The sequence below is a fragment of the Schistocerca cancellata genome, unplaced genomic scaffold, assembly GCF_023864275.1.
Source record: "Schistocerca cancellata isolate TAMUIC-IGC-003103 unplaced genomic scaffold, iqSchCanc2.1 HiC_scaffold_754, whole genome shotgun sequence".
NCBI classification, from domain to species: domain Eukaryota; kingdom Metazoa; phylum Arthropoda; class Insecta; order Orthoptera; family Acrididae; genus Schistocerca; species Schistocerca cancellata.
The window spans coordinates 2,103,101-2,129,048 of record NW_026046765.1 but is presented as its reverse complement, the minus strand read 5'-3'; the positions used below and the strand labels follow the sequence as shown (position 1 = coordinate 2,129,048).

The window sequence follows — 25,948 nt, the reverse complement described above, 5'->3', positions numbered from 1 at the left end:
ATATATGTTCGAGGAAGCATAAAACATGTTAATTGGTCTTAAGTTTGCGAAAGTGCAGTGCCACGCGCCTTCAAGCAGCATTCTTCTATCGCAAGTCACTGTGTTTAGCTCTGTGGGCTTCAAGTTTGTGTATTTTCTAATCGAAGGCATCAAACCTATCTATATTCAGGACAGTGGAAATTAAAATATCCTGTGGTGCCTCTCCTGTTCCCAGTTGGCCGGTTTGACATCCTACTCTCTTAAAAAAAACTCACTATAAATACTGGGTGGGATTATTTGTGGCCGGGAGAATAGGAACACTTCAGAAAATTTGCACTCTTTATTGCCTATTAGCTAACAACTTTGCCTTTTGAGTGATATAAAATTAAATACATGAAACGGAAAAGTAGTAAAGACAAGAGACAAGCCAGATAGCCACATTTCTTCAATCCTTAGGTCCCAGTATTTTTTCTCTCTAATCTTCCTACAGCTTTGAAAGGAGTGCTTTCCTTTCTGCGAAAGACTCTGTTACCGCAAAGTTCGTCAAACATTTTGCTACACGAAAACTCAAAATGTCGTTGTCTAATACTAAAAAAGCTGTTAATACGAATAGTACCAATACTGGTGTGGCTTCTCGATTTGATTATGTCTGTTTTGTCCCTGTCTACTAGATAAAACGAAATAGGACTTTCTAGTATTGAAACATTTGTAACACATGCCAAATATGCGGCACTTTTTGGGGGGACAAATGGTCATTTCTATCTATCTCATTTCATAAATAAAACGACAGAACATAATTCACGAAGAATCACTATCAACACCCTACTACGGCTACTACAAGAAAAACGTTTTATGTTAGGAAATACTCTTACATTTCATTCATATGCTCCATTTTCTCAGGCATGAGATCGAAAAGTAGTAGTAGTACGTAATATTTATATAAATTTGGAATCGTCATATTCTTCCATATAATATGTGTGGTAAACCCGTTCCTTCTCCCTCCTCGTTCTAATAAACAAACCTGTCATCATTAACTCTGTAACTATTCCTGTCATTGTCTAAAGTTACTCTCCGGTTAGCTTCACTAACGCCTGCAGAATCACTGGTTTAGTTATACGGCATTTGTCTCCGGTTACGCGTTATTACGTGCTCCTACAAAGCATTTTCCGCGCTATTGCGAGAACAGAATTAAGCGGCTGGCAAACGGGAGCTGTACAACTGGTCCTTAGTAGTGTAGCGATCTGGCAAAAATTTTCTCTCAAAATTTCATTTTATTGGATACACCGAGAAGACGATGTGTAATCCCCCTTTACCTGTTATTCCCGTTAGTCGTTTATTTCCACTCTGGTAGTCTGAATCTATGAATGTCGCTAGTAATTATATCAGCGCTTATCATTCACATACCCAATCACATAAATAAACAGCAATTGGCATTCGCCCGTTCAGGTTCATGCGGCTCAGGTGGTATAGCTCCGTCCCATTTTGTCTGAGCGAAAGTTTTTTTATTTCCAGATACGTCGGGGATTCCCCTGGCAGAGACATCACGTACACTATACACGCATTCAGAAATCAACTTACCATTCGTTCAGAAATCAATTTAGAATATGTTCAAAAATGTTCAATAACCACCAGGGATCCGTTTCAATATCAAACGAACAGTCGATAGACCAACTGGGGCTGGATGCTAGGCGCTTTGTGAAACAAGTGTTGTACTTCAAGAATACGAATTTGGCGCTTCCTGAAATTGTCACATGGGGCAGATACTCCGGTTTCCCTCCTCTACATCCGGACCTGCGTCCATCTTAACTAAGCGAACGGCTAATAGGATCCTTCGGAAGCTCAAAAGGCAATTCAAATACGCATACAGTATGGAAGACCATTCCTGCATGCGACACGTTCACTCCAACAAATTTCGCTCACAATGTGAGTTACGTGAGCTAAGGGGATTCCTGCTGCTCCAGTGACAAAATTATGAATGTCAAGTGAACTGGGCTTAGGACTTCACAACTGAACGGTAACTTGACCGTACCTCTACGATAAATCGTGTCCTAAAATCGCACGTAAAAAGATAACTTCCAAACGGCATGAAACAAAAAAACAAGTCAAATACATTTGCAGTACGCAGCTACAAACTGCGACCAGTGAAGTAAAAAGGCTTGCTTCGTGAGAAACAGCCACCAAGAGCAAGCTGATCACAGCTGTGGACGCAGACTGTTATGACGTTGGATCTAAGGAAATACGTTTCATCTCTGTAGTGTGGATCTGCCTGGTTACAGGATTAAAGTAAATTCCCTTTACAGACCTTGAAGCAAGACTTTGAGCAAGTGATCGTAGCTCTTAAGATATCCACTTTACAGCCCATATATACTGGACAATCCTTCTGTTGATTCGGTGTGTTGTGTACATAGTTCCGCGTAGTCAGCGTGTACACAACTTTCCCACTAGAGCGCGCCTTGCTGAACACAACAGCGCAGGCGCAGCGCTCGTCCGTCTCCGCACTACGAGATGGCGCTGCCTTAGAGACAGACCAAATTCTGCTTCCGCCGATCCGCGTATTAATATGTAACGCAGCCAGTGAGATTGCTGCTAACGTAGAACCTTTTCTCCTCACTGATCACAATCGTGCAGAGATACCTGAATGCGCGAGGTATTATAACGAGTGTACAGACCTCCGATTAGTCAGTCTGCATTTGTCTGCATTAGTCTGTACCAGTCTGCATTTGTCTGTACCAGTCTATAGTGAAGTTTCAGTCTGCGCATAATAAGATTATCATATTCCTGTACATAGCATTAAGAGAAATGTATAGACACTTTGTCAAGTATCAGAGATATGTGAGAATAAGATTAACGTACCAAGACCAAAGGAACTTCAAACTGTCAATTGTAAACAGCATCCAGATTCAAGTTAAGTAATTTTATGGTTGTTATTATTTTAATAAATGTGTGTGAAAATTAATCAAGTTCTGTTTAAAGTTGGTCACCGTGAATCTGCTACTCTAAGGTTGCAAGTGGCATTTCTATTGTCTGACCTAACGGCAGAAGATAAACACGCCACAATAAGACCACGAGACATATTGCTGACACTCGCCTACTTCGCTATAGCGACAAGTCAAATATTCTGATAGTGTGTGTACCGATGGTCTTACAGTATGCACACCACACGGTGTAAGGAACCTTTCCTCGGAGTCTGTCAAGGGAGCTCATTACAGCCCGTACAACGACGGACTTTGGCATGAGTGCCCCACTTGGACGAGCTTATACCGAGAGAGGTGATTCCAGCCGTCTTGACTTTAAAATTTAGAAAAGTTTTCAGATTTTTTCAACAATTTTCAACGCCAACATTAGCGATGGCTATTTCATTGCACTTACCTATTCAAAAACTTAACTTCCCTTGTTAAAAGTAAAGGAAGTTCGAAATATAGCGCGTACTGCAATGCGAGATGCCATTAATAATTTCCATAACGAAATTCTGTGTCGAAATCTGGCAGAAAACACAAAGACTCTGGTCATACATAATGCACACCAGTGGCCAGACGCAATCAATATCTTCACTGCGCGATAACAACGGTGAAGCCACTGATGACAGTGCCACTAAAGCAGAGTTATTAAACGCCGTTCTCCGAAACTCCTTCACCAAAGAAGGCGAAGTAAATATTCCGGAATTCCAGTCAAGAACAACTGCCAAGATGAGAAACATAGAAGTAGATATCCTCGGTGTAACGAAGCAGCTTAAATCACTTAATAAAGGCAAGGCCTCCGGTCCAGATTGTATACCAGTCAGGTTCCTCTCAGAGGATGCTGATAAAATAGCTCCATATTTATCAACTATATACAACCACTCGCTCACAGAAAGATCCGTATCTAAAGACTGGAAAATTGCTCAAGTCACACCAATACCCGAAATGGGAATTAGGAGTAATCCGCTGAATTACAGGCCTATATCACAAACGTCGATTTGCAGTAGGGTTTTGGAACATATACTGTATTAGAACATTATGAAGTACCTCGAAGGAAACGATTTATTGACACACAGCCAGCACGATTCCAGAAAATATTGTTCTTGTGAAACACAACTTGCCCTTTACAGTCATGAAGTAATAAGTGCTATCGACAGGGGATGTCAAATTGATTCCATAGTTTTAGATTTCCAGAAGGCTTTCGACACCGTTCCTCACAAGCGTCTTCTAACCAAACTGCGTGCCTACGGGTTATTGCCTCAGTAGTGCGACTGGATTCGTGATTTCCTGTCAGAAATGTCACAGTTCGTAGTAATAGACGGAAAGTCATCGAGTAAAACAGAAGTAATATCCGGCGTTCCCCAAGGAAGTGTCATAGGCCCTCTATTGTTCCTGATCTATATCAACGACATATAAGACAGTTAGAGTAAACGTCTTAGATTGTTTGCAGATGATACTGTCATACACCGTCTTGTAAAGTCATCAGATGATCAAAACGACTTGAAAAATGATTTAGATAAGATATCTGTTTGGTGCGAAAAGTGCCAATTGACCTTGAATAAAGAAAAGTGTGAAGTTATTCACATGAGTACTAAAAGAAATTAGCTAAATTTCGATTACGGAATAAGTCACACAGATCTGAAGGCTGTAAATTCAGCTAAATACTTAGTGATTACAATTACAAATAACCTAAATTGAAACAATCACGTAGATAATATTGTGGGTAGAGCAAACCAAAGACTGCGATTCACTTGTAGAACACTTAGAAGGTGCAACAGGTCTACTAAAGAGACTGCTTACATCACGCTTGTCCGACCTATTCTGGAGTATTGCTGTGCGGTGTGGGATCCGCATCAGGTGGGACTGACGGATGACATCGAAAAAGTACAAAGAAGGGCAGCTCGTCTTGTATTATTGCGAAACAGGGAAGATAGTGTCACAGACATGATACGTGAATTGGAGTGGCAATCATTAAAACCAAGGCGTTTTCCGATTCGACGGGAACTTCTCAACAAATTTCAGTCACCAGTTTCCGCCTCCGATTGCGAAAACATTCTGTTGGCACCCACTTACATAGGGAGAAATGATCATCACGATAAAATAAGAGAAATCAGGGCTCGCACAGAATAATTTAAGTGCTCGTTTTTCCTGCTTGCCGTTCGAGAGTGGAACGGTAGAGAGACAGCTTGAAGGTGGTTCATTGAACCCTCTGCCAGGCACTTTGTGAATAGCAGAATAATCAGGTGCCTGTAGATGTTGAAATCGCTCCACCGAAAAAGCTACAGATCGGTCAAGCAAATTCAGTTGATACAATTGTTGAGGGTGTTACCAATACAATTTTAAGTGCCGCTCTGTCTGTTATCGTTGGCCGGAATCTCGCTGTTTTTACATAGTGAACCGTCCACAAAATAGACCTGACGTCAGTTTTATGCGTTTCACCATGGATATAAACAGTTCATGGTATTGAGATTGCTACCTTCCACTTTCGCTCACCTACGTAGCAACGTGGTAGAACTGTCACCATAAATCCGTCACCTTCAATTGTAGCTGAACCCTACAGAAAATTCTGAATGTAAATACTTAGAATATACTGGTGCAAGGTGATTTTTCTCACAGGTAACTTGCATCGGTTACAAAATTATCCAACATGCAAAACGTAGGTTCTTCTCTCATATTATACACTATCAGCTGAAATGAACCAAACACAACTTTGTAATGTGGAACTGTTCCGCGAGAATAAAAAGAGGCGAGGAATATTGTGTTGTCCGTGGAGAAGCAGTAATAGCAGAATCGGTGGGTCGGCAGAGTTCAACGACTTCAAATATGAACTAATCATTGGATATCATCTGAGTAACAAATCCATCAGAAACATCTCAGCCTGTCTCAACCACCTCAATATTGATAGTCGGCGACGTGATTGTAACGTGCAATAGCTAAACTAAGACTATGCAGACCTTAAGAATATACCGACAGGAAACATCGAACACTGCAGATGGTGATTTTAAAATTCACTTGAAAACATGTCAAGGAATCTCTTGTGAATTCCAAAGGGCTGCTACCAGTCCAGCTAGCACAATTTCTTTGTGTAGGGAATTAAAAGGAATGGAGTACACTGGACGAGGATCTCCTAATGGGCTGCACATTTCTGTCGCTGAAACGTGTGATTCGGAGTGATGAATCACGCTGTACCCTATGGCAATTCGATGTAAGGGTTTGGGTTTGGTTCATCCGTGGAGAACATTAATTGGCATCATGTGCAACGCCAAAAATGTAGTACAGATGTGGGTCAGGGTATGGGAGTCTTTTTCGTTTTTTAGGTGTTGTGCCCATACTAAGCCCAAAGACGGAAGCACAGGAACACACTTTACGGCACTGTGTACTGCATACAGTCGAGGAAAGTTTCGTGGACGATGATTCTTCGTATCAGCATAACAACGTGCCCTGTCAATTCAGCATCCGTGAGGCAATAGTTTATGGACAATAACATTCCTGAAATGACTGGTCTGCCCACAGTCTCGGTCTGAACTCAAACTTTTGGATGGTTTAACATGTCGACTTCGCTCCTGACATGATTTACCGCCTCTCACTTCAAGTCTTGGGGAAGAATACGCTGTTATTCTACAGAGATAATCAGACACCTCGTTAAAATTAACCCTCTACAGAACTCAAGCAGTACTACAGTCGACTAACGGGTGTCTAAATGCTTTGATCAAATATTTTTCCACGGGTCACGAATAAATTTAACCTGCCAGGTGACAATCGGCCCTCAAAAAGCTAATCAATACCAAACCGACCACTAGCGAAGTAATTATACTTGCAACATCCACAAATGTGTACGAAAATAGCGTAAATAACGGATCAAATATACGCATGTAAGTGACAGTTCTTCCCATGCTACATTCGTCAATATCATGGGGAGAAACGATAATACATGAACAGTATAAGTGCTAAGTCACTGACGCTATACTGAGAAGTTGAGTGCAGAAGTTGGTATGTGTGAGGGATTTGTAACTTAGTGAGTGTTGAGGATTTTCGCTTCAAAGAAATTTTGCACCTACAACACACATCTTGTAAAGCAGTTTTGAACGTAATTTACATACATATTCCACAATATGCACTGCTGGGACATTCTGTAACAAAATGGTGGATGGTATGTCTGGCTGCTCCACAGTAGCATTTTGGAGATGGAGTCTTACCCCTTCTACACTACTGGCCATTAAAATTGCTACACCACGAAGATGACGTGCTACAAACAAGAAATTTAACCGTCAGGAAGAAGATGCTATGATATGCAAATGATTAGCTTTTCAGAGCATTCACACAAGGTTGGCGCCGGTGGCGACACCTACAACCTGCTGATATGAAGAAAGTTTCCAACCGATTTCTCATACACAAACAGCAGTCGACCGGCGTTTCCTGGTGAAACGTTGTTGTGATGCCTTGTGTGAGGAGGAGAAATGCGTAACATCACGTTTCCGACTTTGACAAAGCTCGGATTGTAGCCTATCGCGATTGCGATTTATGGTATCGCGACATTGCTGCTCGCGTTGGTCAAGATCCAATGACTGTTAGCAGAATATGGAATCGGTGGTTTCAGGTGGGAAATACGGAACGCCGTGCTGGATCCCAACCGCCTCGTATCACTAGCAGTCGAAATAACAGGCATATTATGCGCATGGCTGTAACGGATCGTGCAGCCACGACTCGATCCCTCAGTCAACAGATGGGGACGTTTGCAAGACAACAACCATCTGCACGGACAGTTCGACGACGTTTGTAGCAGCATGGGCTATCAGCTCGGAGACCATGGCTGCATCACAGACAGGAGCGCCAGCGATGGTGAACTCAACGACGAACCTGGGTGCACGAATGGCAAAACGTCATTTTTTCGGATGAATCCAGGTTCTATTTACAGCATAATGATGGTCGCATCCGTGTTAGGCGACATCGCGGTGAACGCACATTGGAAGCGTGTATTCGCCATCGCCATACTGGCGTATCATCCGGCATGATGGTATGGGGTGCACATTGGTTACACGTCTCGGTCACCTATTGTTCGCATTGACGGCACTTTGAACAGTGGACGTTACATTTCAGATGTGTTACGACCCGTGGCTCTACCCTTCATTCGATCCCTGCGAAACGCTACATTTCAGCAGGATAATGCACGACCGCAAGTTGCAGGTCCTGTACGGGCCTTTCTGGATACAGAAAATGTTCGACTACTGCCCTGGTCAGCACATTCACCAGATCTCTCACCAATTGAAAATGTCTCGTCAATGGTGGCCGTGCAACTGGATCGTCACAATACGCCAGTCACTACTCTTGATGAACTGTGGTATCGTGTTGTTACTGTATGAGCAGCTGTACATGTACACGCTATCGAAGCTCTGTTTGACTCAATGTCCAGGCGTATCAAGGCCGTTATTACGGCCAGAGGTGGTTGTTCTGGGTACTGATTTCTCAGGATCTATGCACCCAAATAGCGTGAAAATGTAATCAGATGTCAGTTCTAGTGTGATATATTTGTCCAATGAATACCCGTTTACCATCTGCATTTCTTCTTGCTGTAGCAATTTTAATGGCCAGTAGTGTATGAAGAGAGTCTGCAATTCGGTCATGAATAGTGCATATTCTGCTAATCGTTTTCCATATTCTGCGCGACTGGTCGAAGGCAGATGGTATCTTTCTTATGCAGGGTAATTTCTGGCAGTGTGATGCACAAGCCTCTGTCCAGGCTCATTCCTATGTTGTATAACACAAAGACCATTGAGGAGGGCAGGGGCGATGTCTTTTATGAAGGCAGTGACACCAGTAGAGTGTAGAGATGGGCAAAACTGTTCTTTTCAGAGATTGGATCAGAACTGTTCACTCCCTGAAATGAATTAGCTCTTTTTCATGACTCACCACTCATTTACAATAGAAAATAAATGGAAGGCACATTGCCCTTTAAACTTGGTTTATTCCAGTACTATACCTGTATTTTGATCTTATTTGATCCTATTTTGAAGTAACACAGATAATGAGTAAGAATTTTGTATTGTTTATTGAAATTTCCACGATATGACAAAGTTTTTGATTATCGATTTATTTTGCACTATCGTGGTTTTTTGGGTGATCGGAAAATGTTGTAACTTGAGATTTACATTAACAATATATTTGGCTATAATGTATTAAAATTTCATTAACCTCATACAAATAAATCGCAAGCCATATATTTTTAAAGTGAACGTTTCCTTCCGAAGACGCCTAAAATCGCAAAATCCGTACCAGAATAAGAAAAAACAATATAAATTTGACTGTAAAACGAAAGTGCTGCATATAGCCTTACGCAGAATAAAACAAGGAAAATATTGGTGTATCACATTTTGCGATACGTTTATCGGTTCGCTCGTAATTAAAGCGTAAATTCGAGTGTCCATAATAAAAATCCTATAGTAAGAGGAGTCATCAGGAACCTAATCTAATCAGTTTAAACAAATAAAAATAAAATAAAAACAACTGATGTATACATAACATAATAATGTAATATACACAGCGGTATTACTACGAAGAACAATATCCAGTAGAGACGAACTCCGATGCAGAGGCGCTGAGTCGAGCAAGTCGAGCCACGAGCTGTATTACTGCGTGAGCTGAGACCGCAGAGACCAGAGTGACACCTGAGTCGCTTTGCTCAACGCTCTGGCTAGAGTCGTGACTGTGGGGTGAGTGTTGAGCGGGCGAGTTCCGAGGGTGGGGGGAGCGGTGAACTCACCCGCTCCGAGACAAATCGTCCATTCCCTTGCGAGCAGGTTGTTGCAAGTAGTTCCATTGTTATCCGCTAGGTGGCTCTCTGTCCTGTTGCTCGCATCAACTGCCCAGAGGGCAGGACGTGCAACTGAAACGATCGACGACAGAGTGCGATGCAAAGTTAAGCTGCGCCAGACACTGCACGGGGCAGACGACGCACAGAGACGGCACGACATATGTGAAACACAAAACCCAATGGTTCACTGCACAATGCAGGCAGCCAAGGTAGAAGCAGGGCAGAGGCCGGCGCTGGCTGTGTTGTGTGGTGTGCACTGTGCTGTGACCAGCAGAGGCTCTGCTGATATGCTCCGTCTCTCTCTCTCTCTCTCTCTCTCTCTCTCTCTGCCGTGGGAAACGTTTGGAGCTACCGTTCTTTTTTTCTGAATCACTGATTGTTCACTCCTTTGAAAGATTCAACTCTATGAATTAGTTCAAGAGCGGATCCCCCATCTCTAGTAGAGTGTAATTATTTCAGATTTCCTCGTTTCTTGATCATAGGCCACAATGAGTTTCTTTCATTTCTAAATATTGCGTGAGGATTACATTGCAATATAATATCTAAATAAGGAGACCGTTTAGCGGGATTGTTGTTAGAAATCATATAGTGCCGCTCGATGAGTATGGTGGCACAAAGTTTTGTAAAACCCAGTTTTTGTGTTAAAAATCATTAAAAGTGTGGAAAACAGTGCATATGATTACAACAGAAAACTGAAACAAACCGAAGATGCACAATAGGGCGGCAAACATGACACTCTGTCAAACGATAGAAACGCGTAAAAACAAAGCCGACCTGTATACACTCACTTTGTAAGTTGCTTTCTACATTGATTTCTGCATGGAATTTAGCCCAACTTTACCTCCCACTCTATAAAAGTCTACAAATTACGAAAACTATGAATTCACAAACTGTTATCCAACATACACTTGTGTGCTAACCTTTGACCAGAACCTAATTTGAACTGAACTGTAACTGATCTGAATGCAGCTTGACTTTGTATTAAATGCGCAAAAGAAGTAAGACAACTATATGGCACTAATTAAAATTTCTATCTACCTCGCGTCTTGACAACATTGTTGCAGATTCCCTGGAAGCACAACAGCAAACAGCAAGCAGACAGCGGCTATGCTAGATTTCTGTTTCCAAATCCACATTCAAACTGTCGCAAGTGGTAATGCGTAATGATAAACAATGAGATGGGGAGAGTAACTACTCCTATGAAATGATGTTACAATACAACGATTTTACGAGGATTATTCGGAAAGTAAGAGCGATCGGTCGCGCAATGGAAACCACAGCGAAAATCCGAAGACGTTTTGCACAGGTGTGTTGGGCAGTGTCTCTAGTATTCCCATTGTTAGCATTACGTCGATCTTTTTAGTTCTGAGCACACAGGGAGCAGATAAAGAGGAAACTTCCTGGCAGATTAGAACCGTGTGCCGGACCGAGACTCGAACTCGGGACCTTTGCCTTTTGCGGGCAAGTGCTCTACCAACTGAGCTACCCAAGCACGACTCACGCTCCGTCCTCACAGCTTCATTTCTACCAGTACTTCGTCTCCTACCTTCCAATTCTTGAAGCACATAAAGACACCTAGAACAATAGTGTCTCCCGCCAAGTACGAGGGCCTGGTGAGAGATTTCGCCTGAAGCTTTGCAGCCAACATTACATAACTGCCGTGCGTTTTCTTCTTCAAGACAATTCTCAGCCGCATTCTGCAGGGGCAATGAATATGCTGCTGCATCGTTTTGAATTGGAAATGTTTGATTACCCACAACACAGCCCGTAATTGTCTCCCTCTGAGTTTCACCTCTGCTCGCATGAACCGCTGGCTATGAAGACATTTTGGCACAGACAACGAGCTGTAGGCCAGCGTAGAGAATTGGCGCAAAGCGCTAGCGGCTGCCTTTATAACGAGGGTATCCGAAAGTTGGTACAACGCCACGACAAGTGTCTAAGTCGGATCAGCGACTATGGAGATAAGTAGCTAGAAATTGTAACTAACTGTTGCAAATAAAACAGTTTTGATTTTCACTGTGGTTTCCATTTCGTGACCTATCGTTCCTTTACTTTCCGAATAGCCCTCGTAGAATGAAATATATGCACAAAAAAGGTAGAGTAAAACTCCCCGTGATCTTCACATATAACATTGGCCTGAAGAATACTATGTTTACCAAAGTGAACAATGATTTAACAGGATACGACGTTAACAGAGAATTTCTAAAAAAATCAAACACCTTAACCAATTAATATTTTAATCCATCATTCAAGAGTGGAGTGGTCTTTCTCTCAGTTCTGAGCAAGTTAACTATCTGACAATAATCCGTCTGACAAACTAGGTGCGCAGTGTAGCAGTCTTACTCAAACTTCTTCCCTTCATAAATAATGATATTTTTCAATGGTCCCATTATACTCATCCTTGCTGTCCTTTCTTCATATAACAGATACACCACTTCTAAATACGTCCAAAACGTACCGCATTTCAACTAAGAATGTATCAGATTGCGCAGAGGCGAAGTTTGTGCCGCGACAAGGCCAACGATTGTTTAACAGTAACATATCTCGCTCTCTCTCTGACGTACATATCGATAACATACAAAAACCAAATGTCATTACCATCTTACAACTACAGCAATTTACATAATTTCAGAAATAGATCGTGACCCACAGAAGATGCCACATAAGTATCGAAGTATGGTTAGATACATACAACAAGAAATACATTGTGTTTTGCAGAGGGCAGAATTTAAATACCATATTTAATTCAACAGGAGCATTCGACACCAAGAAAATATCACATGTAAAAGGTAGTTAACTAAGAGTGGGAAGTGGTGCACAAGTGTAATGGATGCAACTATTGGGTTTCACATACAAAATACTTCTTGATGTCAAACGCAAGGAAGACTGGGAAAGAATGATGCACGAACTACGGATTAAAGGTCGAGGAGCTGACATGAATGTATTTTAGAGCAATAGATATCGAGGGTTTACTAAATGAGAGGCAAGGCAGAGCAATTACAAACGCCTCCCCTAGAAAAAAAAATGACCTAGAAATGGCATCTTGCCCAGCCTCACAGACAAACGTTTCAGTCAAGTTACAGGTCAAAGTAAGATGGAACATGTGCTGGATATGAACTAGAAGCAAATCAATCCAGAAGCAGTCAGTTTGAAGATATTTCGCCTTTCGCCTCTATTCTCTTGCAACTGAAAAAGTAAGAAATCTCTGGGTTCTGCATCCTTCCGTTAGCGTTGTATGTTCAATTTGTCATTTTTGTCATGTTATCCGCCCGTATAAAATAACTATAAATTTGAATTACCTGCCTGACAGCAAAATTGTGCAAATGTAAAAAAAAAAAAACTACATTCTCTCGGTAAAGTACATTGTGGGTGTTGAGGAGTACTATTAGTGCATTCGGCGATTAACAAATACTTTTCCTGTAGTCTTAAGTTTTAGAGATTATGTTGTAAATTCCTACCATAAGCTGCTAAGAGTTTTCAGTTTCGCTGTTGTGCAAATACTTTCAACCCTGAGATCATGAGCTGGCGGAACTTTAAATCTTTTTCATGGTGAATATCACAGTCTTCGTCCACCATTATAAAATGAAATCAATACTTATTTATCATTGTGCATACGTGTGACCCTGGAGTATCGAACTGGCTTTAATTTCTAAGAATTTCTGTTACATTTTCCCTGTCCCTTCCCCTTCTTCCACGAAAATACTCTGAGTTGCCCTTTCGCTAATATCCTTTCTCCCTTTCTCCCCTTTTCCTGCCCACCACCACCCAGTGCAGATCATGAAACTTACTTGATAGACATGGGAATAGCGATATTCTAAGGAATGTTCAACAACAGACCTATGGACACAAAATACATTCATGAAACTCAGGTAAGTATTTCTGAAGACTATGTCCTGATGTATTACGTCACAGTTACGTGTAAGTGGATTTCAGAAACCTGGACAGTAAGACACACTGAAGCGCCAAAGAAACTGGTATAGGCATGCGTATTCAAATACAAAGATATATAAATAGGAAGAATACGGCGCTGCGTTCGGCAACGTCTATATACGACAACCAGTGTCTGGCGCAGTTGTTAGATCGGTTACAGCTGCTACAGTGCCAGGTTATCGAGATTTAAGTGAGTTTGGATGTGGTGTTATAGTCGGCGCACGAGCCATAGGACACAGCATCTCCGAGGTATTTCCCCGTACTACCATTTCAAGGCTATTCCGTGAATATCAGGAATCTAGTAAAAAATCATATCTCCGACATCGCTGCGGCCGGCAAAAATTCCTGTAGCAACGGGACCAACACGACTGAAGAGAATCGTTCAATGTGACAGAAGTGCATCCCTTCCGCAAATTGCTGCAGATGTCAGTGCTGAGCCGTCAACAAAGTATCAGCGTGCGAACCATTCAACGAAACATCATCGATATGAGCATTCAGAGACGAAGACCCGCTCGTGTGCCCATTGATGACTGCACGACGTATAGCTTTACGCCTCGCATGGGCCCGTAAACACCGGCATTGGACTGTTGATGACTGCAAACATCTTGCCTGGTCGGAGGAGTCTGTTTCAGATTGTATCTAGTGGATGGACGTGTTCAAGGATAGAGATAACCTCTTGAATCCATGGACCCTACATGTCAGCAGGAGACTGTTCAAGCTGGTGAAGGCTCTATAATGGTGTGTGGTGTGCAGTTGGAGTGATACGTCTAGATACTACTCTGACAGGTGACATGTAGGTAAACATCCTGTCTGATCACCTGCATCCATTCATGTCCACTGTGCACTCCGATGGACTTGGGCAGTTGCAGCAGGACAATGTCACGCCCCACTCGTCGAGAATTGCTACAGGATGGCTACAGGAAAACTCTTCTGAGTTTGAACACTTCCGCCGGCCACCAAACTCCCCAGACATGAACATTATTGAGTGTATCTGGGATGCCTAGCAAAGTACTGTTCAGAAGAGATCTCAGCTTCCTCGTACTCTTACGCATTTCTGGACGGCCCTACAGGATTCATGGTGTCAGTTCCCTCAAGCAGTTGCAGACATTAGCCGAGTCCATGACACGTCGTGTTGCTGCTCTTCTCCGTGCTCGCGGGGGCTCTACACGATATCACGTACGTGTACCAGTTTCTTTGGCTCTTCAGTGTATAACAAGCTTTCCAAACTTACAAAAAAGACCCGACTAGTCGCAACAACAACCATAAATTCTAAATTTATAAAAAACCTACCACGTCAGGTGTCATTATAAATAACATATCATGCTAACAAAATCAACACAAATTAGCATTATTTAGATCAACAAGCAACCGTGTAGACAAAATTCACGCTGAACCTGATGTAAAACCAAGGAATTTAACATTTTAAAAACAATAGCCCACGATAATACCTAAGACCCATCCACAGTTGACAGATTAGATGAAAAGATAGAAACCGAACAAACAGCATGAACAACACATTCCTTAACAGCTGCTCCTGCTACTACGTAGTGCAAACAGGACGAAACTTTGAATCTCGATACAAGGAACACACAGATGCACTACATTTAAAAAATTTAAGAACATCTAGTTTTGCAGCACAACTGGCACAAAAGTTACAAACATGAAAAGAAACCTCCATATCATACACATTTCAGACAAAATAACAAAAATGTATTTCGTGGAATAATTAGGAATCTTTACTCATAAGAATAAGTCTCCCCACACCTACTTAAATGGGCAAACAGATTTAGCACATAACCTATTTTTCCTAAATTTCAAAGAATCATTACACTTGGAAAACTAAGTAACTCACAAGAAAACCTCTCCTCTCTCTCTCTCCCTCCTTCTCTCTCTCTGTAACTCCCCCACATTGGCACACCTACTCAACACTCTTTCTCCTTCTACTACACGCACATAAACACACACTCACTATTTCCTCCTCCCACATACCACCCAGAGTAACAGACCATTATTTAAAAAAGAAGTTATGCTGTGATGATTATTGTTAATTTCGTAAGTGATGATCAATGGTAGTTACACGAAAGACAAATGAAATATAAATCGAAATTTTAGTGCTAAAGTTGCAGTTGTATTATTTTCGTTATTGCTTCATAGAGTTTATAAATAGCACATGTCAATAGAGAAATAGATACATACTTACTGATCCCAACGTGTGTATTACAAGAGCTGAATCTCCGTCCTAATACCAACTATTTCACACAGCTTCAGCCATACTCTTTAGTTTACTTACATTTTGTAAAGCATGTGGAACGTGTTACCTGTGGCTAAGTGTGTCAAGTGCAGTACAGTTAACATCGCAGAATACTGTGTACACCAACATCAACCAACAAATACTAATCACTGTTATATATATATATATATATATATATATATATATATATATATATATATATATATATTGTGTGAGTGTGTGCGGATAAATATATGATGTGAATAATTCTCGCCACACTCCGTGATTACATGCTTCGTGTATACATCTTGCCACAGCTACATGACTCCCACACTGCTGCAGACAATTGTCGAAATGCCGCCAATAAAGAGGGTAATAGTCAAGTGGCCCTAATCAGTAGTGCATCGATAAGTTGAGAAGCCGGCCGCTGTGGCTGAAAGGTTCTAGGTGCTTTAGTCCGGAATCGCGCTGCTGCTACGGTCGCAGGATCGAATCCTGCCTCGGGCATGGATGTGTGGTTTAAGTAGTTTTAAGTCTAGGGGACTGATGACCTTAGAAGTTAAGTCCCACAGTGCCTAGAGCCATTTTTTTTACGTTGCGAATTTGTGACTGAGAGGACGCTAGCTAGGATAGTCCATGCAGTTGCGATGACCACTGTGTCTGGATGGCGCAGCGGTCAACGCATCTGCCTGGTAAGCAAGAGACCCGGTTTCGAATCCCGGTCTGGCACAAATTTTCAACTTTTCCCGTTGATTTAAAGCAGTGTCCAGTGGCAGCTAATGCCAGTGATTCCTTTGTGTGTTGAAAGATAGTTAAATTATATTTGGCTGATGGCGAAACTGGGCTCGCCCATCAAACGGTAGGATACATCCAGGGTGAAATTTACAGATTGCCAGAACAGAGGGAGATGACACAGTCTCATCATGAAACACTTTGCTAGGAGGACTAATGTGACATACGTAAACATCCGCTGAAAACTTATACAGTGCTCAAGTAGCTCGTTTACAACAGCTACTACCTTCCATCTCACGTGTGTAGCCACCACGCAACAGCGCACCACCAGGGATCGACTGGTAATGACAAGCAGCAAATCGCTCCAGTTAAACTCCAACTGTGAATATTCCGATTGTCTCACATTAATAACTGATATCCAAAAAATAACGGGAATACAAATGTTTTCTTTTAATTTTGGTGTGCGAAGGAAATATGTTAATTGCTTTATATCATCTATAAGGTAATCTACTAAGGAGAACTACAGTCAGGTTAGCCATGGTCGAAGCAGATAATTTCTGAGGACGTCAATCTAACCTCTTCATCTTTTTTACTGTAACCGTCACAATTAGGTACACTTTCAATTAACAGATGTAAGCAGCCTGTCAAGTCGGATAACATCGTAAATTCACCAGTACAAAGATAGAATTGCAGCTTCCACACAACAAAATTGACGTTGCAGTATGTTAGTCTTCTAGTTCCCGACTAACACCCATGTACAGAGGATATGGGATGACAGATTGCCTACAAAAATGTGCTAGCCGTATTCACTACAGCGCACCCAGCAAGAAGGACTGTAGGCAGAAAAAATAAAAAAATGAGCCTAAGAGATGCATAGAAAAGGATGCAACGGCAGAAAGCAGTATACAATCGCAGAATGACATGCAGATAACAGATGAATGGTGCCGGTTCTAGCAGTTGACCCTCGACGTAAATAAATGGAACATCTATAACGAAAGAAATCCACTAATGTACAACTGTACTGTAGCTAACAAACTGCTGGAAACAGTAACTACCGTAATACACTTCTGGAAATGGAAAAAAGAACACATTGACACCGGTGTGTCAGACCCACCATACTTGCTCCGGACACTGCGAGAGGGCTGTACAAGCAATGATCACACGCACGGCACAGCGGACACACCAGGAACCGCGGTGTTGGCCGTCGAATGGCGCTAGCTGCGCAGCATTTGTGCACCGCCGCCGTCAGTGTCAGCCAGTTTGCCGTGGCATACGGAGCTCCATCGCAGTCTTTAACACTGGTAGCATGCCGCGACAGCGTGGACGTGAACCGTATGTGCAGTTGACGGACTTTGAGCGAGGGCGTATAGTGGGCATGCGGGAGGCCGGGTAGACGTACCGCCGAATTGCTCAACACGTGGGGCGTGAGGTCTCCACAGTACATCGATGTTGTCGCCAGTGGTCAGCGGAAGGTGCACGTGCCCGTCGACCTGGGACCGGACCGCAGCGACGCACGGATGCTCGCCAAGACCGTAGGATCCTACGCAGTGCCGTAGGGGACCGCACCGCCACTTCCCAGCAAATTAGGGACACTGTTGCTCCTGGGCTATCGGCGAGGACCATTCGCAACCGTCTCCGTGAAGCTGGGCTACGGTCCCGCACACCGTTAGGCCGTCTTCCGCTCACGCCCCAACATCGTGCAGCCCGCCTCCAGTGGTGTCGCGACAGGCGTGAATGGAGGGACGAATGGAGACGTGTCGTCTTCAGCGATGAGAGTCGCTTCTGCCTTGGTGCCAATGATGGTCGTATGCGTGTTTGGCGCCGTGCAGGTGAGCCCCACAATCAGGACTGCATACGACCGAGGCACACAGGGCCAACACCCGGTATCATGGTGTGGGGAGCGATCTCCTACACTGGCCGTACACCACTGGTGATCGTCGAGGGGACACTGAATAGTGCACGGTACATCCAAACCGTCATCGAACCCATCGTTCTACCATTCCTAGACCGGCAAGGGAACTTGCTGTTCCAACAGGACAATGCACGTCCGCATGTATCCCGTGCCACCCAACGTGCTCTAGAAGGTGTAAGTCAACTACCCTGGCCAGCAAGATCTCCGGATCTGTCCCCATTGAGCATGTTTGGGACTGGATGAAGCGTCGTCTCACGCGGTCTGCACGTCCAGCACGAACGCTGGTCCAACTGAGGCGCCAGGTGGAAATGGCATGGCAAGCCGTTCCACAGGACAACATCCAGCATCTCTACGATCGTCTCCATGGGAGATTAGCAGCCTGCATTGCTGCGAAAGGTGGATATACACTGTACTAGTGCCGACATTGTGCATGCTCTGTTGCCTGTGTCTATGTGCCTGTGGTTCTGTCAGTGTGATCATGTGATGTATCTGACCCCAGGAATGTGTCAATAAAGTTTCCCCTTCCTGGGACAATGAATTCACGGTGTTCTTATTTCAATTTCCAGGAGTGTATATTCTTGATGATGTGACAATTAAGAACAAGTATATGTGAACTTACAAAAAGTTTAATAAGAATGTGGATCGTGAAAACCAAGTCAAAAAATACTTCTACCATATTATCGTTCTGATCTGCGATTGTTTGGTCATTAAGAATTGCCTGAAAAAAGCATTTGTTAGGTCTTCAAATATTGCAGGAGAAACGCTCAGTAGCTCGGTACAGGCTTTTGTTGAAGTTTCGAGAACATACCTTCACCGAGTAGTCAAGCAGTATGTTGCTCCCTCCTACGTATATCCCGCGAACAGACCATGAGGATAAAATGAGAGAGATTAGAGCCCACGCAGAGGCATACCGACAATCCTTCTTTCCACGAGCAATACGAGACTGGAATAGAAGGGAGAACCGATAGAGGTACTCAAGGCACCCTCCGCCACACACCGTCATTTGAATTGCGGCGTATGGATGTAGATGTAGATGTAGATCTGGACCTTCTAGCAGTCAAAGTAGTATCACCCTAAATCAACAAGATGACCCATAACAACTTCGACGAAATCTACGTGGGAATCCGTTCAAGATAAGTGTCAAAATTAATGACTTTTTTGCAGTGACTTCATTATTTCCATTCCTACGATACCATCCACAGACAATAACTTTTTTGTTGCCCGATAAAGCGAACATATGCTGCGTGAGCAACATTATTAATCTGATTTCTAACCTACTTTGCAAGTGGTGGTATTATTAGAACGTACACCTGTACTCGTGATCTGGGGTATGATTTCGTACGACAGAAGGAGCACTCTCGTGCTTATCTCATTCACTTTGACTACAAATTTGTACGTCAATCTGCCGATTCGATCTGTTGCGCTGCCATTCATGAACAGTTTTCCCAGGATGTCTTCAGACTGGATAACGCTCGCCTACAGTGCTGTACTCACTGTCGGCCTATCTCCTTGGCCTGCTCGATAACCAGATCTGAGTCCAGTCGAGCACATATGGGACATCATCTGACGATAGCTCCATCGTCATCCACAAACAACTTTAACCCTGTATTGATTTTCGAAATGTTACAGGCACAGAGCTCCATCCGTTCGAATCCTGCCTCGGGCATGGATGTGTGTGATGTCCTTACGTTAGTTAGGTTTAAGTAGTTCTAAGTTCTAGGGTACTGATGACCTCAGATGTTAAGACCCATAGTGTTCAGAGCCATTTGAACTCCATCCCATACGCTGACTCCCGCCACCTGTACAACATAATGCATCCACATTTGAACGCTCGCATTCAACATTCTGGCTGTTACAACTGGTTATTAATATACCGGCACTTCACATTTGCGATGGTTTATCTACCGCTTACATTAACCTATGATCTTGCAATGTTAATCACTGAAATATGTTACCTAGACAAATGATTCACGAAATTTCATTACATTACCTCTTGAGAATGCGATTCTTTTGCGTCACTGTGTAATTGAGGCGAGAACGGCCGATTAATCACTTCACTGCGCATGCACACCACGGCCAAACTGTGATGGGGATCGGCGATGTCCGCGGATAATGAGTATAATGGGTAAGGGGCGCTACATCAATCGTGTTCGGGTAAGTTGAGAATTTGGGTCTGGTGGAAGGCGTGCTAGGGTAGTCTGTGCAGTTGCGATAACCACTGTGTCCAGATGGTGCAGTAGTCAAAACATCTGTCCAGTAAGCAGGAGACATGGGTTCAAACCTCGCTCCACCAAAAATTTTCAACCTTTTTCACTGAATTAATTAAATCAATGCCCACAGACAGTTAATGTCATTAATTCCTTTGTATCTTGACTGAAACAATATATTGCCTAATTCTTCTTGAATCGTACGTTCTTTCAATTGTATCGGCAAAGCTGACACTTACACTATGGTTCAAATGGCTCTGAGCACTATGGGACTTAACATCTTAGGTCATCAGTCCCCTGTAACTTAGAACTACTTAAACCTAACTAACCTAAGGACATCACACAACACCCAGCCATCACGAGTCAGAGAAAATCCCTGGCCCCGCCGGGAATCGAACCCGGGAACCCGGACGTGGGAAGCGAGCACGCTACCGCACGACCACGAGATGCGGGCACTTACACTAGATTTGAACAAAAATATAGAGACACCAAAAGGAACCCATTAACACGCCTAATACGGCGTAGAAGCCCATTAGCACTGTAAACGGTTTCCAGTCGTCTCGGAATGGATAAATACAGATATGGGTATATCGTTCAGAGGGGAAACTTATACCACTCTTCCTGTAAGATAGTGGGAAGCTGAAGTACTGATATTGGACGTGGAAAGTAATCACGCAACGTTCTCGCCTAAGTAGACCACAGATGTTCAGTACTACTTTGATCTGATGACAGTGGTCGCCAGTTGAAGCACAACAATTCACACTCGTGCTGACAAAATCAGTACTGGACGATGTGAGGTGTGTGAAAGAAACCCAATCGTCTTCGAACACCGCATCATCGCCGAGAATCAAAGATCGTACCATGGAATAGCCCTGATCAGCTAAAGTGGTCACATAGTCGTCGGCAACAATGTGACCTTGTAGTGCAACCATGGGGTCCATGGAATACCACAACACGGCTGTCCAAGTCATAGCCAAAGCTCCGCCATGTTTTCCTTTTGGAACGTGAACTCGGCTAGAAGTTGGTTGCTATTCTTGTGGTCTTCAGTCCAGAGACTGGTTTGCTGCAGCTCTCCATGCTATTCTACCCTGTGGAAGCTTCTTCATCTCCGGGTAACTACTGCAACCTACATCCTTCTGAATCTTCTTAGTGTATTCATCACTTGGTCTCCATGTACGATTTTTAGCCTCCACGCTTCCCTCCAGTAATACATTAGTGATCCCTTGATGCTTCAGAACGTGTCCTGTCAACGGCTCTCTTCTTCTAGTCAAGTTATGCCACGAATTCCTCTTCTCCCCAGTTCTGTTCAGTACCTCCTCATTAGTTACGTGATCTACCCATCTAATATTCAGCATTCTTTTGTAGCACCACCTTTCGAAAGTTTCTATTCTCTTCTTGTCCAAACTATCCATCGTCCATGTTTCACTTCCATACATGGCTACACTCCATACAAATACTATCAGAAGGGACTTCTTGACACTTAGATCTATACTCGATGTTACCAAATTTCTCTTCTTCAGAAAAGCTTTCCTTGCCATTGCCAGTCTACATATTATATCCTTTCTACTTCGGCCATCATCAGTTATTTTGCTTCCCAAATGGCAAAACTCATCTACTACTTTAAGTGTCTCATTTCCTAATCTAATTCCCTCAGCATCACCTGATTTAATTCGACTACATTCCGTTATCCTCGTTTTACTCTTGCTGATGGTCATCTCACATCCTCCTTTCAAGACACTGTCCATTCCGTTCAACTGCTCTTCCAAGTCCTTTGCTGTCTCTGACAGAATTACGTTGTCATCGACAATCCTCAAACTTTTTATTTCTTCTTCTTCTCCAACGATTTTAATTCTTACTATAAATTTTCCATTTCTTTCCACTGCTTGCTCAATATACAGATTGAATAACATCTAGAATAACATCTAGAAGTGGAAAAAGCGTGAACAAGGACTCATCTGATCAAATGATTTTCTCCAATGCTTCATAACTTCAGTTTTTTGTTTTCGGCACCATGTTTTCCTGTTACAAGGATTTTCATGACTGATTAGTTGTTTAGGAATCCAAGATCGCCCTACAGTTCCCTGTTTCTGGAGCTCCCTTCATGTTGTTTTGGTGCCGACAGGGTTCGCGAATGCGACATTCAGTTCTGCGTCTTTTACAGCAGTTGTCCTTTTGTTTTCCCCCGCAGTCGTCTGCACTAGGTCTGTGTGGTACCAAACAACACAACCTGTAGTTCGTATTGTGAATTAACCGATGATGTTTTTCTGCTCTTCTGGTATGCCGTATAAACCTTCGATACGGACCTCCTGAAACACGAAACACTTCGGCGACACTTGTTACGAAAGCACCCTTCACACGAGCACAAACCATTTGCCCAGATTAGCATTCACTTCTCTCCTACAAAATCCACAACTACAGAGAACACTGTTCTGACCACGCTGACACTTGCAACTTGCGAAGGACATTTGTGGTCAAATACAACAGCGCTACGTGCAGGTTTGGCTAGCATCAGTATTTATCTTCAAGCATGCGTGTCTCACTGTTATCCATACATTTCTCCAACCCCTCTGAGCAACCCCTCTTCTGTAGCATCTGCATCTGGAGTTTGATAAAGGGCTTCGTTGCGCTCTGGTAGAGTAAACCCGAGACCAAACGCGCTTCTTTAGATACCCTCTGCTATTGACCTTACCTGCGATGAGTCGCTGAAAAACGAGAAATACTCAGAAAACAGTTGTACAGGAAGCATGGACCTTGGACCTAGCCGTTGGTGCTGAGGCTTACCTGCCTCAGCAATACAGATAGCCGTACCGTAGGCGCAACCACAAGGGGGGGGGGGGGGGAGGGAGTGTATCTGTTGATTTTGAGAGCCCACACAAACTTGTAGTTCCTGAAGAGGGTCAACAGCGTTTTCAGTAGTTGCAAGGGTAACAGTCCGGATGATTGAATGATCTGGCCTTGTAACATCAACCAAAACGGCCTTGCTGTGCTGATACTGCAAACGGCTGAAAGCGAGGGTAATCGACAGCCGTAATTTTTCCCGTGGGCATGCAGCTTTGCTGTATGGTTTAATAATGATGGCGTCCTCTTGGGTAAAATATGCCGGAGGTAAAATAGTCCCCCATTAATAGTCAATAGTATAGTCAAACTATTATTGTTCTTGTATCGTCTACTTTGGGAGTCAGCACTGACACAAACAAAGAAGGAGATATGTTGCGAAAGCCGCTGGCAGATATCCAAAATCATGTGTACGAAACAAACTGTAATTAGAAGGGAGCCGCGCGTGGTAGCCGTCCAGCCCGAGGCGCCTTGTCACGGTTTGCGCGGCTCCCCCCGGCGGAGGTTGGAGTCCTCGAGTCCTCCCTTGGGCATGAGTGTGTGTCTGTCGTTCTTAGAGTAAGTCAGTTTAAGTAGTGTGTAAGCTTAGGGACCGATGACCTCCGCAGTTTGGTTCCTTAAGACCTTACCAATAATCTACAAATTTCCAATTACAAGGACACATTATTTCTAAAAACAAACTAAACATATTATCTGTGCATTTTCAACTTCTAGCGGCGTAATGAATAATCCATTACATTTCGGGCATGCAGCCGCGCAAATAAAATTTCCTCCACTGATATTTCGGCAGCGCATCGTCCGGCCATCCTCAGAGTGAGTCACAAGACTGACGACAAGATGCCAAGCGCGGCCTTATATGCTCCACAGCAGCGGTACTGCGCAAGCGGGTCACAGATGCTGGTAGGCGGCAGAGACATACGCTTATACATGTGTCGCCTGTGACGAAGGCGTACAGACATTCGATTCGCTTATCGATGTTTGATCGGCGGCGGTGACACGATGACGACTTATCTGCAGTTTAATTACTCCAAGAGCCGGATTCCATGCTTTGTCCAAATTAAAACTATTATGACTATTTCTTAAATTGTTAGTTAATCTAATTTCTATAGCTTCCTTGAGTACAGATTCTCAAAAAGAAGAGGTGTATGTTAAAATCTTCATATCACTGTAATTCATGGAATGCCCTGTATCAACACAATGTTCGGCCTCAGCTGACTTGTCTGGCTGTAATAAGCGTGTGTATCTTCGTTACTCCACACCCCTCTCATGAACGGTGCGTGTTGTTTGACCTATGTATGACTGCTAACAATTTCCGCAAGGAATCCGATACACACCCGCTTTACGAAGCTGTAAATCGTCATTCAAAGAGCCGAGTAAAGCTGCAATCTTCGGGGGGGCCGGAAGATCACCTTAACACAGTGTTTCTCAAGAATACGACCTGTCTTCGAAGAAAGAGCATCCACATAGGGCAAAAAAGCACTAGATCTGAAGGAAGTGCTATCTTCTTCCCCATCACATACCTGTATTACATGTTTTGCATCGAATGCTCTACGAATTTGTGGCGGAGAATATCCATTCGATTTAAAAATGTTAGAATATGCCGTATATCGGAAACCAGAGCACACAAATCTATATCTTCATGCCAGTAGCTGCCATTACCCTTCACAGACCAAGGTGTCCTTAAGACCTTAGTGCATCGGGCGCACTGTATATCCGACAAAGAAAATTTGCAAGAAGAGCTCACATACCTCAAGAATATCAACCTCTTCTTTTTGGGAATCTGTATTCAACGAAGCTATAGAAATTTAGCTAACAATTTAATAAATAGAGATAATGGCTTTAATTTGGACAAAGCATGGAATCCGGCTCTTGGAGTAATTAAACTGCAGATAAGTCGTCATCGTGTCACCGCCGCCGATCATACATCGATGAGCGAATCGAATGTCTGTACGCCTTCGCCACAGGCGGCGCATGTATACGTGAATATCTCTGCCGCCTACCAGCATCTGCGACCCGCATGCGCAGTACCGCCGCGGTGGAGCATATAAGGCCGCGCTTCGCATCTTGTCGTCAGCTCTTTTGACTCACTCTGAGGATGGCCGGACGATACGCGGCCGAAATATCAGTGGAGGTAATTTGATTTGTGCGGCTGCATGCCCGAAATTTAATGGATTAAACATATTATCTCTTTATGAAGTGGCTACCTGTGCCTCCTGCTTGGAAGTACTTTAGTCTCCATTAATTCTCACCGAACGCCAGCTGAGGAACGTCTTCCTATCACGCAGTACTGATGCCCTCGAAGACCAGCGATGATGGGTGGACGATTTAATCAGAGTTGACAGGAGGTGCTGAGCTCTG

The 25,948-nt window shown here is 43.3% G+C and overlaps 2 non-coding genes across 2 annotated transcripts; one reads left to right on the top strand and one right to left on the bottom strand.

The window, feature by feature from the left end:
* Positions 1-11,162: 11,162 nt before the first annotated feature.
* Trnal-caa (transfer RNA leucine (anticodon CAA)) lies at positions 11,163-11,237 on the bottom strand. The gene has a single exon. It is a non-coding gene; the product is annotated as a tRNA-Leu (tRNA).
* Positions 11,238-16,562: 5,325 nt separating this feature from the next.
* On the top strand, positions 16,563-16,635 carry Trnat-ggu (transfer RNA threonine (anticodon GGU)). Its single transcript has one exon. It is a non-coding gene; the product is annotated as a tRNA-Thr (tRNA).
* Positions 16,636-25,948: the final 9,313 nt, after the last annotated feature.